Source organism: Adiantum capillus-veneris, chromosome 29, assembly GCF_014529385.1.
Source record: "Adiantum capillus-veneris isolate H3 chromosome 29, ASM1452938v2, whole genome shotgun sequence".
NCBI classification, from domain to species: Eukaryota; Viridiplantae; Streptophyta; class Polypodiopsida; order Polypodiales; family Pteridaceae; genus Adiantum; species Adiantum capillus-veneris.
Window position 1 is genome coordinate 31413694 of NC_140959.1, and position 13783 is coordinate 31427476.

Here is a 13783-nt window from a genome sequence, read left to right on the forward strand (position 1 = left end):
TGATTGAACTTCTTTCCAAACCCTAGTCTTCATGGCATCTATGGTTTAAATCCTTCATATAGTTTTTGTTGAGTTCTCTCACAAACTCTCACAGCCATAAGCCCGGTGTTTCCTGGCAAGACCGCAAATTTCTCGACATATTTTTGGTGAACCCGACGCGAATGTGCTAGGGTGAGAGTTTGTGGGTAACCATGGGTGATCATGTTGAGCAACAGGGTATGCATTTTGACCCAGCAACAATGCAAATGTTTCAAGCATTTGCAATGTTCATGCAACAACAACATGCTACTGAAAGAAGGGAGATTTCAGCAACGAAGGCCATACAAGCGGTCGTCAACAGAATGGATGAGTTCAATGGCAAAGATGTAACCAAGTACTTACGCGAGTATGTGAAGGAGATGGAGCTGCATCGCGTGTCAGAAGGTGAGATGATTCAAAGATTTGAGCTAGTTGTTGCTCCAGAAATTAGGGAGCATGTTAGGGCAATTAAAGATGGGCATGGGAGAAATTGGGAAGAACTCAAAGTAGCTTTAAAGGAGGAATATTTCATGGAGGACTCTGAGAGAGTGACCAAAAGGACATTCTTAGAATGGGTAGTCAAGCCAAAGCAAGGACTATCAATAACAGAGCTACTTAGGGAATTTGAGCGGCGCTATGCACAACTCACTAGGACAGAAAGGGCCACACTAGATGCAGAGAAGACAGATCTTTTCTTACAAGCTGTAGGTAAAGAGTTTCAAGAGAATTTGGAGCTTCTTCTTGAAGATAAAGATGCTGAGCAAGGACTAAAGACCGACTGGAATGAGGTTGAAGGTGCTGTCTCACTGCTTGCCAAACGACAAAGAAGAAGGGACAAGATGGTAGTAAACACTACAAGTCCTTCCACCTCAACTTCTGACAAAATGGTAAAGCCTACTTTTATCGCTCCTAAGTTTGATGAGTCCATGCTAGATGAGCTTGTGAAGGGAATGCGTGACTTGAAGGTGAAGTTTGCAAAGCTTGAAGAAAAAGGCCAACCATCAAGGCCACTTCCTAGGCAAAGACAACAGCCCAAAGAAGGGTTTGTTAATAGATGTATTTGGTGTGATAGTACAAACCATGTAAGAAGGGATTGTGATGATTTTAGTGATGCTTTGTCAAAAGATGTTGTCTTTTTTAAGGATGGTAAAATCCACTTAAGAGAGACAGGTCTACCCTTGAGAACTAACTTTGGGAAGGGGGGAATGCAAACCTTAGTTGAAGATATGGCAACCAAGCATGCCACCTCTTCAGTTGAGGCAGCTACTTATGGAGTAAAAATTGAACATTTTTGTGATGAAGAGGTGAGTGACCATCATGGTCAAATTTGGCCAAATGTCATGCAATTAGCTAAAAAGGGAAAGATTACAAAAGAGATTCTACATGAAGCAGGTGATTGCATACGTCTAGAAACAGGATGGAATGATCCAGTGGACTCATTGTCAGTGCATGCCTACATTACAAAATGCCAACAAAATGAGGCAATTGTAGAAGAGAAGCGCAGACGTGAGAATGCTGATGAAGGACCATCAAAAAGAGCTTCTAGAAGTGGGGGAAGAAGCGACTCAATGCCTTCTCAAACACCCTCAACACAAGGAGCATCTCCACCTGAAGTACTCATGGAGGAGTCTACAACGGGAAAGAAGAAAGAGCCAACGAAAGGTAAGACAAAAGGCCCAACTTATAAACTACAATCTGATATTGAGGTTGCTACAGATTTAAAGAAAGTCTTGGAGGAAAGGATCTTGAATAGCAAGATTGAGTTTACTCTGGGAGAAGTTCTTGGCATTGCAAAGCGTGAATTCCATGAGGAGATCATTGACATCATCAAGAGAAAGAGGCAAACCCTTGCTGAAGTTTCTCGTCCACAAGTTGAAGGGGAAACCTCAAAGACACAAGGGATGCAACTGCAAAATAAGGAGAATGATGGAGCTGTGGCAGGATGCTACCAATCTAGTGGGAGAGTGAAGCAAGTGTATTTCTCAAATGATGATGAAGAAGTTGAAGATATTCCTAGGAGTTACTATTCACGAAGTCATTGGGCAAGGGCTACTACAGAAACTTTGGTCAAGGTAGGTGATCTTGAAGAGCCATTTGTTGCCTTGATTGACCATGGTTCAGAAATAAACATAATGTCAAAGAGTCTCTACAACAAGTGCAAATGGCCGATGGACACAGATCATGGCTGGATGGTAAAAGTGGCAAACAATTCATCCGGTGAATTGTATGCAGCATGTCCAGGTGTGAAGGTAACAATAGGTGATGTAAAGATTGACCAAAACTTCTTTGTACAGGATACATCTTCATATCATCTCATCCTTGGACAGCCCTACATTGTGGGAGTTCGAATGGAAACAAAGGTAATGGACGATGGTTCAGCATATGCTAGGATACGTAGCAAAGATGGTAAACGTGCTGTCCAATTTCTCACAGTTTGTGTAAACCATGAAAGAAATCGTGACAACCTCAGAGAACATCCTCTACCAAAGGTGAGCAAAGAGTTTCATGATCATAGAGAAATGATGGGTTTTGGCCAAGTACCATTGTAAAGCGGGATTGCAGTGGTACAAAAAGAAAAAGGGTCTCGCCTGATCCAAAAATAGGTGAAGCATTTTCAACGAGCTCCATGGTAACAAAGAATGGATCAGTATGTTTTACAAAACTTGAAGATTTGAAGAGATGTGAGAAGCAATATGTGCATAATGTACAAATAGGCATGAAAATGAGTGGGTTGCTAGAGCCTACTGAAAATGTTTTGGGTTTGTGTGAACAAGTTTCTTTTGTAGATACTATGGGTGAGCTTGATGCTATAATGAGGTCTAGTTTGCATCTTGAAAATGAAGTTGTGGAAGTTTGCTCTATGGAAATGTATCAAGTAATAGAAGCCTTTAAAGAAAGCCAAACAGTAGGCCCAGAAGTCCATGTTGAAACTAAATACAAGAGTGTAGCAAAGAAGGTGAAACCAGTAGCTTCACCCTTACCACCCAACAACAGGGAAAAGATTGAACAGGCTTCTTTACAACCAAGTTTGCGGAATCCTAAAAAGATCGGGCATACCTTCACAAAGGAGTCTTTTCAAGAGTTGCAGATTGGTTGCGAGGAGTTTCTAACACAGGAGGAGACAAAGTGCTTCAAAGAAATTCTTTCAAAGCATGGTAAGGCTTTTGCATTTGAGCCACATGAGATAGGATGTGTTGATCCTTATATTGTAGCTCCTATGGTAATTTTCACAATACCTCATGTGCCTTGGAATCTGCGGCCTATTCCGGTTCCAAAGGCTCATTTGCCAAAGTTAGTAGAGCTACTGAATGAGAAAATCAAAATTTGAATCTTGGAGCCTTCTTGTGCTCCATACTCAAACAGGTGGTTCACAGTTCCAAAGAAGAATGGTTCTCTACGCTTCATCCAAGATATGCAACCAGTGAACAAGGTGACAATTAGAAATGTAGGTACAGGTCCAATTGTGGATGAATTTGCAGAGGCGTTTGCAGGGAGAGCAATCTACTCAATGGGGGATTTCTACTCAGGGTATGATCAATTTCAGCTTGCAATCGAAAGCAGAGACTTGACAACCATGAGGACACCTTTGGGTTTGGTAAGGATGTGTACCTTGCCACAGGGAGCAACCAACTCGGTTGCACATATGATGAATGGGATGAATAAGGTCTTACGTGACTTTATTCCTCACATCACAATGCCTTTCATTGATGATTTGCCTATCAAAGGATGTGAAGAAAGTGACAAAGATGAAGCTTTGGATCTCAAGGGATGTCGCAGGTTTGTGGTAAATCACATAAATGATTGTGATAAAATTTTGTCTAGGTTGGAAGAAGTGAATCTTACATTGTCAGGGAAAAAGTCTATGTTTGGTGTCAATGAAGTGCTCATTATGGGGCACATGTGCGGGCCATATGGTAGGAAACCTTGTCCATCAAAGGTAGATGCCATCCAAAGAATGAAAGAAACATGCACTAGCATCACTGAGGTTAGAAGGTTTCTGGGAGCATGTGTCTTCTATGTTATTTGGATTCCACATTATGCACATGTAGCTGATCCTCTTTATCAGCTGCTTAGAAAGAATCAAAAGTTTAAATGGACAGAAGCACATGTAAAATCCATGAAAAAGCTAAAGGAGTTACTCTAGTCAGCAACGACTTTGAGAAAGGTAGACTATGAGTGTCAAAGGCCAGTGATTGTGACAGTAGATACCAGTCCTACAGGGATTGGATGGGCAATAGGGCAAGATGACAAAGAAGGACACAGGTATGTGGTAAGATTTGGAGCAAAGGTACTAAGTGCTCGCCAAAGAAACTATCCACAGATAAAGAGAGAGTTATGGGGTATGTTTACAGCCTTGAAAAGTGGAAAAGAGTACCTAATTGGTGCATGTGTGGTTGTAGAAACAGATTGTCTACCACTTCTTGGGATGATTACAAGCTGCTCAACACCAGACATTGTTATGCTGCGGTGGATTGCCTACATTAAGTCCTTAAATCCCAAGTTTAAGCACATTGCAGGTAAAGACAATACAGTGGCAGATATGCTATCAAGGGCAAGGTATGAAGATGAGTCACAAATGATTGATGAGGGAGATGATGTAGGCACAAAATTCTATTCTATCTCTCATGTCAAAGGTAACAATGTCTGCATGACTAATTCACTTGAATTGTTCTTGAAAGATCTTTATGAAGGTGATTGGCTTTCTATTGGAAGGTACTTGAGTACTCTAACAAAACAGGATGATTGGTCTGAACAAGAATTCAAGAGGATACGCAGGAAAGCATATGGGTACTTTTTAAGGGATGGTTACTTGAGGAAGCATCCTAAGCAAAAGGGTGCTACACCACAACGGGTTATATGTAAAAAAGAGACTCAAGTAAAGCTCATGCAAGAGTTTCATGAGAGTCTATGGCTGGACACAGGGGTGTGTGGGCAACCTTCTCCAAGTTGAAAGAAAAATACTGGTGGAAGGGTATGTATAAAGATGTATCTCAGTTTGTAGAGTCATGTGTAACTTGTCAAATGTATTCAAATGTTCGACATCGTGATGGATTGCACCCTACATATCCACTAGCCATGCACTGTAAATGGGTTGTGGATCTAGTCACGATGCCTTTAGGACTCTGGCAGATGAGGTACTTGGTTCTTGCACGAGAGGACCTAACTAATCAGGTTGAAGGAAGAGCATTAAGAGCTAAAACCACAGAAGCTGTGTGCAAATTCCTTCTTGATGAGGTGATTTGCCGTTATGGTTGTGTGGAAAAGATCACTGCAGACAGAGGTGAACTGGATGCCGAAGAAGCAAGGGAGTTCTTTTCTAGATTAGGAATCAAGCTTTCTCTTACTACAGCTTACAACCCTGAAGGCAATGGAAAGAGTGAAAGAGGGCACCCTCCTATCATCAAAGCTTTGGCCAAGGCTTGCGAAGGAAGAGTTGGTGAGTGGCCAAAACTGTTACCATACGCTTTATGGGCTGATCGTACAACACATAGCTCAGTAACTGGCTACATGCCTGCGGAGCTAATGCATGGTCAAAAGCCAGTGATGCCGATTGAGGATACAATTCCGACATGGAATGTACTACCTTGGCAAGAGGGGCTTAGTAGGGAAGATCTCCTTGCATTGCGCATAAGGCAACTAGAGAGAAGACCTGGAGACATTGAGGCTTCAAAAGAACGACTCAAAAATGCAAGATTGAAAAACAAGGACTACTTTGATAAGCGACATCGGCTCAGGAGCAAAGCAATTGACAAAGGTGACTGGGTTTTAGTGTATGATAGTAGCCTTGATAACCAACACACAGTCATGCGTAAGTTTTCAAAAAGATGGTTTGGACCATATGTTGTAAAACATGTGCATGAAAATGCTACTTACAGCTTGTCTGAACTAGATGGCACAGAAGTAAAGATTCCCATTGCAGGAAAAAGGATCAAAATATTTAAGAGAAGAGGAGACAATGATCCAGAAAATGTTGATGAGGAAGAAGAGCAAAACACAGGTTAAGATCAAAGTGAAAATGAAGCTCTGGAATCATCCAGTGAAGATGAAAGAAGGGAAGATGTACAAGAGGGCTGATCTTACAAAGAAATAATTTGGCACATACCGGAGGATGTGCAGGTTTAGAGGGGGTGGATGTCGTGCTGTGACATGTACATAGTGGGAACACATGCTACAAGAGTTATCTTGTAACTTTTTAGATACATAATTATATTTCCTATAATGTACATATGCATATGTAAGTATAAAAATAAGCTTTCTATCTCATCTTATTATTTATCTCAAGGGTAATGTATTCTTACTTTACCATCAAAAAATACTATGGGAAAAGTGTCAATAGCTCCACCTCTTTAACTTGGGGCAAAAAGCATTGATTCTTTCTTTCTACCATCTCATTATTATCTCACACCCTATTTAGATCCTATATCTAGAGTAATTTCCAATCTATATATATTCTATGTATTTTTCATATTTTTCTTATATTTCTTTTTAAATAGCTACTAGGAGGGAATCAAATCCTAGTGGGACACTAGGTGGCATGATTTCAAAGATACACTTATTTTAATGCATTATTGCAAGCACGATTACAAAACTTTGTCAAGGAGCAATGTCATGCTTTCATATGGCATGAGGTGTCCTTTGGAATCAAATGAAAGTCTAGGCTAAGGGGACCACATGAAGACTTTTGCTGCCAGAAATGGACCCTATTTTGATGAATTTTTTACACAAGGTTACAATCCGAATTGGAAAATGATTTCAAAATGAAAATTGTAGCTAATGAGCTGAAGTTTCTGCCCATATTTTTACTTTTTTATTTGGAGCTACGGTTGAGGAGATATGATCAAAATACTGGACCCCAGTCTACCCACATCATGCAGGGACAGCTCATTTCCAGCTTTTCCAATTCCTGTTCACACTGGCTCCTCTCTTCTTGTGTAAACCCTTGTGGGTTCCCTTCACCTATAAAAGGGTACCTCTTCTTCCTTGGAAGGAACTCAAGCATTCAAGTCATTGATGAGAGGAATTCTCGAGGGAGTGAGTAGTAATGCCTAATTGTACTTAGCCATTAACATAAGCCCAAGCCTACACTTTCTCCTAGAGGGAGACTAGCCATTCTTGCAACAATCTAACCTTGGAAGATCAACTCTAATCAAAGAAGGTCTTACACTTGGTGTATCAATCAAAGTGGAATTCTCCACTCTTCTTCTCTCTCCCATCAATAATGGTGCCGAAGGGTTTCAAGTAAGATGTGTTCTACATTGATGTTTTCTTGATTTCTTGTTGTTTTCATTTTCATCTCTAATCCAACATATATATATGTATCTAATCTCATCTCCTTAACCAAACCTATCTCTCTCATTCTTAGTAATTCATCCTCTCTAGGTTCTCTTTGCTACAGATACATCTCTCCCCGCAGTATCCTTATTGCCTACGGGCAAGAATAGGGCTTGGGAGGGAAACTTCTCATCTCTTCACTTCTCTCATATCTACATTTTTCTCATATCTACATTTCTCACATACTATCCTAGATGAATAACCCACATGATGATCATTTCTATCGCTTTCACTCTGTACGATCTATTAGAATTAACGTATGGATTAGCCGTAAAATACACTTTCAACAACATATAGTGTTTCTCTTCGGCCCTGAAAGGCTCAATGAAATACTTCTATCACCGGATCCCATCATACTACCTCTCATAGACTATAACTTTTCTTTTGACGTAAGCATAGTTATCTAGCTATGAACCAAGAGGATTTGTACACACAATTAATCCCAATCACTAGACAAAATATATATATTATGGTAAGCACAAAACTACAATTCCAAAGAACAATTCGTAGCCTATTTGGTTAGCCAAGATTGAATGCCATTAACTCATCCATTAACCCTTTCATATTACCCATGATACGATATGACCATAGCCTTGATGTTTTCATCTTCGTATTGTTTTGACATTCTCTTTTGCGTTCTTTCTTTGTGTGTGTGAGTGCAAGAGAGAAAGAGCGAGTCTTCTTTGATTGAACTTCTTTCCAAACCCTAGTCTTCATGGCATCTATGGTTTAACTCCTTCACATAGTTTTTGTTGAGTTCTCTCACAAACTCTCACAGCCATAAGCCCAGTGCTTTCCTGGCAAGACCGCAAATTTCTCGACAGCGCCTAGTATCTTGTAGACATGGTGCAGCTTGCTTCTCTTCATGTTTCAATGGAGCCTATCTTGGACAAATGGTGGAGCATCCTTCTCTCCATGTTTCAATGGACCCTAGCTTGGACAAGTGGTGGACCTTTGCTTCTCTCCATGATTCAATAGATTTAGCTTGGACAAGTGGTGGACCTTGGAATCAAACCCCCATGTAAAACCTATCATGGTCACTCCAAGTGGTCAGAAAGAATAACCTTTAAGATATAGCCTTATAGGTTGGACAAGTGGTGGACCTCAACACCCACATCTTCTTAATATAATGACATAGAGTGAAAAAGTGGTGAATCTTGAGACAACACCACTCATGCTACTAGCGATAATAGATTGGCGAGTGGTGGACCTTGAACGTAAACTCCCCATGTTTCAATAGAGTTAGCTTCGACAAATGGTGGAGCATCCTTCTCTCCATGTTTTAATGGAGCCTAGCTTGGACAAGTAGTGGACCTTTGTTTCTCTGTATGTTTCAAAAGAGTTAGCTTGGACAAGTGGTGGACCTTGGAACCAAACCCCCATGTAAAACCTATCATGGTCACTTTAAGTGGTAAGAAAGAATAACCTTGAAGATGTAGCCTTATAGGTTGGACAAGTGGTGGACCTTAAGACCCAGATATTCTTAATATAATGACATAGAGTGGAAAAAGTGGTGAATCTTAAGAGCAAACCACTCATGCTACTAGCGATAATAGGTTGGACAAGTGGTGGACCTTGAATGTAAACCCCCTATGTACAAAATATCATGGGTTTAAGGTATTTTGATGGAGCCTAGCATCTTGGAGACATGGTGCAACTTGCTTCTCTTCATGTTGCAATAGAGCCTATCTTGGACAAATAGTGGAGCATCCTTCTCTCCATGTTTCAATGGACCCTAGTTTGGATAAGTGGTGGACCTTTGCTTCTCTCTATGTTTCAATAGAGTTAGCTTGGACAAGTGGTGGACCATGGAACCAAACCCGAATGTAAAACCTATCATGGTCACTCCAAGTGGTGAGAAAGAACAACCTTTAAGATATAGCCTTATAGGTTGGACAAGTGGTGGACCTTAACACCGAGATATTCTTAACATAATGACATAGAGTGAAAAAACGGTGAATCTTGAGACAAAACCACTCATGCTACTAGTGATAATAGCTTGGACAAGTGGTGGACCTTGAACGTAAACCCCCCATGTTTCATTAGAGTGAGCTTCAACAAATGGTGGAGCATACTTCTCTCCATGTTTCAATGGAGCCTAGCTTGGACAAGTGGTGGACCTTTTCTTTTCTTTATGAGAAGAATAGAGTTAGCTTCGATAAGTGGTGTACCTTGGTACCAAACCCTCATTTAAAACATATCATGGTCATTCCAAGTGGTGACAAAGAATACCCTTATAGGTTGGACAAGTGGTTGACCTTAACACCCTCATCTTCTTAATATAATGACATAGAGTGGAAAAGTGATGAATCTTGAGACCAAACCACTCATGCTACTAGGGATAATAGCTTGGATAAGTGGTTGACCTTGAATTTAAACCCCACATGTAAAAAATATCGTGGGTTTAAGGTATTTCAATGGATCCTAGCATCTTGGAGACATGGTGCAGCTTGCTTCTCTTCATGTTTCAATGAAGCCTATCTTCGACAAATGGTGAATCATCCTTCTCTCCATGTTTCGATGGAGACTAGCTTGGACAAGTGGTGGACCTTTGCTTCTCTCTATGTTTCCATAGAGTTAGCTTGGACAAGTGGTGGACCTTGGAACCAAACCCCCATGTAAAACATATCATGGTCATTCCAAGTGGTGAGAAACGATATCCTTTAAGATAAAGCCTTATAGGTTGGACAAGTGGTCGACCTTAAAACCCAGATCTTCTTAATATAATGACATAGAGTGGAAAAGTGGTGAATCTTGAGACCAAACCACTCGTGCTACTAAGGATAATAGGTTCGACAAGTGGTGGACCTTGAATGTAAACCCCCCATTTAAGAAATGTCATGGGTGTAAGGTATTTCCATGGAGCCTAGCATCTTGGAGACATGGTGCAGCTTGCTTCTCTTCATATTTCAATGGAGCCTATCTTGGACAAATGGTGGAGCATCCTTCTCTACATGTTTCAATGGAGCCTAGCTTGGACAAGTGGTGGGCCTTTGCTGTTCTCTATCTTTCAAAAGAGTTAGCTTGGACAAGTGGTGGACCTTGGAAAGAAACACCTATGTAAAACCTATCATGGTCACTCCAAGTGGTCAGAAAGAATAACCTTTAAGATATAGTCTTATAGGTTGGACAAGTGGTGGACCTTAACATCCAGATATTCTTAATATAATGACATAGAGTGGAAAAGTGGTGAATCTTGACAGCAAACCACTCATGCTACTAGCGATAATAGGTTGGACAAGTGGTGGACCTTGACTGCAAACTTCCCATGTACAAAGTAACGTGGGTTTATGGTGTGTCGATGGAGGCCAGCATCTTGGAGACATGGTGCAGCTTGCTTCTCTTCATTTTTTAATGGAGTCTATCTTCGACAAATGGTGGAGCATCCTTCTCTCCATGTTTCAATGGACCCTATCTTCGACAAGTGGTGGACCTTTGCTTCTCTCTATGTTTCAATAGAGTTAGCTTGCACAAGTGGTGGACCTTGGAACCAAACCCCCATGTAAAATCTATCATGGTAACTCCAAGTGGTGAGCAGCAATAACCCTTAAAATATAGCCTTATAGGTTGGACAAGAGGTGGACCTTAACACCGAGATATTCTTAATATAATGACATAGAGTGAAAAAGTGGTAAATCTTGAGACCAAACCACTCATTCTACTAGCGTTAATAGGTTGGACAAGTGGTGGACCTTGAATGTAAACCCCCCATGTTTCAATAGAGCTACCTTCGACAAATGGTGGAGCATCCTGCTCTACATGTTTTAATGGATCCTAGCTTAATCCTAGCTTAGACAAGTGGTGGACCTTTGCTTATCTCTATGTTTCAATAGAGTTAGCTTGGACAAGTGGTGGACCTTGGAACCAAACCCCCATGTAACACATATCATGGTCACTCCAAGTGGTCATAAAGAATAACCTTTAAGATATAGTCCTATAGGTTGGACAAGTGGTGGACCTTAACAACTAGATATTCTTAATATAATGACATAGAGTGGAAAAGTGGTGAATCTTGAGAGCAAACCGCTCATGCTACTAGCGATAATAGGTTGGACAAGTGGTGGAACTTGACAGTAAACTCCCCATGTACAAAATAACCTGGGTTTAAGGTATTTCGATGGAGGCTAGCATCTTGGAGACATGGTGCAGCTTGCTTCTCTTCATGTTTCAATCGAGTCTATATTGGAAAAATGGTGGAGCATTCTTCTCTCCATGTTTCAATGGACCCTAGCTTGGACAAGTGGTGGACCTTTGCTTATCTCTATGTTTCAATAGAGTTAGCTTGGACAAGTGGTGGACCTTGGAACCAAACCCCCATGTAAAACCTATCATGGTCACTCCAAGTGGTGAGAAAGAATAACCCTTAAGATATAGCCTTATAGGTTGGACAAGTGGTGGATATTAACACCCAGATTTTCTTAATATAATGACATAGAGTGAAAAAGTGGTGGATCTTGATACCAAACCACTCATGCTACTAGCGTTAATAGGTTGGACAAGTGGTGGACCTTGAATGTAAACCCCCCATGTTTCAATAGAGTTAGCTTCGACAAATGGTGGAGCATCCTTCTCTCCATGTTTCAATGGAGCTTAGCTTGGACAAGTGGTGGATCTTTGCTTCTCTCTATGAGAAGAATAGAGTTAGCTTCGATAAGTAGTGGACCTTGGAACCAAAACCCCGATGTAAAACATATCATGGACATTTCAAGTGGTGAGAAAGAATACCCTTTAAGATATACTCTTATAGGTTGGACAAGTGGTCGACCTTAACACCCAGATCTTCTTAATATAATGACATAGAGTGGAAAAGTTGTGAATCTTGAGACCAAACCACTCATGCTACTAGGGATAATAGCTTGGACAAGTGGTTGACCTTGACTTTAAACCCCACATGTAAAAGATATCGTGGGTTAAGGTATCTCAATGGATCCTAGCATCTTGGAGACATGGTGCAGCTTGCTTCCTTGCATGTTTCAATGAAGCCTATCTTCGACCAATGGGGGATCATCCTTCTCTCCATGTTTCAATGGAGCCTATCTTGGACAAGTGGTGGACCTTTGCTTCTCTCTATATTTCCATATTGTTAGCTTGGAGAAGTGGTGGACCTTGGAACCAAACCCCCATGTAAAAAATATCATGGTCATTCCAAGTGGTGAGAAATAATACCCTTTAAGATCTAGCCTTATAGGTTGGACAAGTGGTCGACCTTAAAACCTAGATCTTCTTAATATAATGACATAGACTGAAAAAGTGGTGAATCTTGAGACCAAACCACTCATGCTACTAAGGATAATAGGTTGGGCAAGTGGAGAACCTTGAATGTAAACCCCCCATGTACGAAATATCATGGGTTTAAGGTACTTCAATGGAGCCTAGCATCTTGGAGACATGGTGCACCTTGCTTCTCTTCATGTTTCAATGGAGCCTATCTTGGACAAATGGTGGAGCATCCTCCTCTCCATGTTTCAATGGAGCCTAGCTTGGACAAGTGGTGGACCTTTGCTTCTCTCTATGTTTCAATAGAGTTAGCTTGGACAAGTGGTGGACCCTGGAACCAAACCCACATGTAAAACCTATCATGGTAACTCCAAGTGGTGAGAAAGAATAAAGTTTAAAAGATATAGCCTTATAGGTTGGACAAGTGGTGGAGCTTAACACCGAGATATTCTTAATATAATGACATAGAGTGGAAAAGTGGTGAATCTTGAGACCAAACCACTCATGCTACTAGAGATAATAGGTTGGACAAGTGGTGGACCTTGAATGTAAACCCCCCATGTTTCAATAGAGTTAGCTTCGACAAATGGTGGAGCATCCTTCTCTCCATGTTTCAATGGAGCCTAGTTTGGACAAGTGGTGGACCTTTGTTTCTCTCTATGTTTCAATAGAGTTAGCTAGGACAAGTGGTGGACCTTGGAACCAATGCCCCATGTAAAACATATCATGGACATTTCAAGTGGTGAGAAAGAATATGCTTTAAGATATACCCTTATAGGTTGGACAAGTGGTCGACCTTAACACCCAGATCTTCTTAATATGATGACATAGAGTGGAAAAATGGTGAATCTTGAGACCAAACCACTCATGCTACTAGGGATAATAGCTTGGACAAGTGGTTGACCTTAACTTTAAGCCCCACATGTAAAAGATATCATGGGTTTAAGGTATTTCAATGGATCCTAGCATATTGGAGACATGGTGCAGCTTGCTTCTTTCTTATGTTTCAATGAATCCTAACTTTGACCAATGGGGGATCATCATTCTCGCCATGTTTCAATGGAGCCTATCTTGGATAAGTGGTGGACCTTTTCTTCTCTCTATGTTTCCATATAGCTAGCTTGGACAAGTGGTGGACCTTGGAACCAAACCCCCATGTAAAACATATCATGGTCATTCCAAGTGGTGAGAAATAATACCCTTTAAGAGATAGCCT